Here is a 493-nt window from a genome sequence, read left to right as displayed (position 1 = left end):
GGAATCAAGGTGAGGGGTCAGGGGGGGAAAACCGGAAGCGCTGACCGGGCGCGGGGGGCTTGCCGCGAACGAGCACATATAGGCGATCGGCGGGCTATGGACCCGCTGATCGCCTATATGTGAAACACCCGGTAACGGGTGTGTGCATTGATCGGGTCTTTTCTGCCCGTGCGTGCCCGCTAGGGGGCGCGCGCGAGCAGAAAAAAATTGCCGTCTGGAGACGGCAACCCGCAGATGCAGCAGTGCCGTCCGTCTGTTTTTTTACTACGGGCGGACGGCAAGAGGTTAAAGAACATCTGTACTCAGAAATTTAGAACTCATCAGATACTAATATAATAGTTAATGAATTAATGTTTGCATCAAATTGCTGCAGGTTACATTACTAAAATATAAAGAGTGACTTAGCTAAACTAAAAGATAAAACGAATCTAATAGATAAAAATATCTTGCAATAATCTTTAACCCTTTCGCTGCCAAGCCCTCCGGAACATTT

This window comes from Nanorana parkeri, unplaced genomic scaffold, assembly GCF_000935625.1.
Source record: "Nanorana parkeri isolate BGI_ZX_2015 unplaced genomic scaffold, ASM93562v1 scaffold13, whole genome shotgun sequence".
Lineage (NCBI taxonomy): Eukaryota > Metazoa > Chordata > Amphibia > Anura > Dicroglossidae > Nanorana > Nanorana parkeri.
This window is presented reverse-complemented; position numbering follows the sequence as displayed.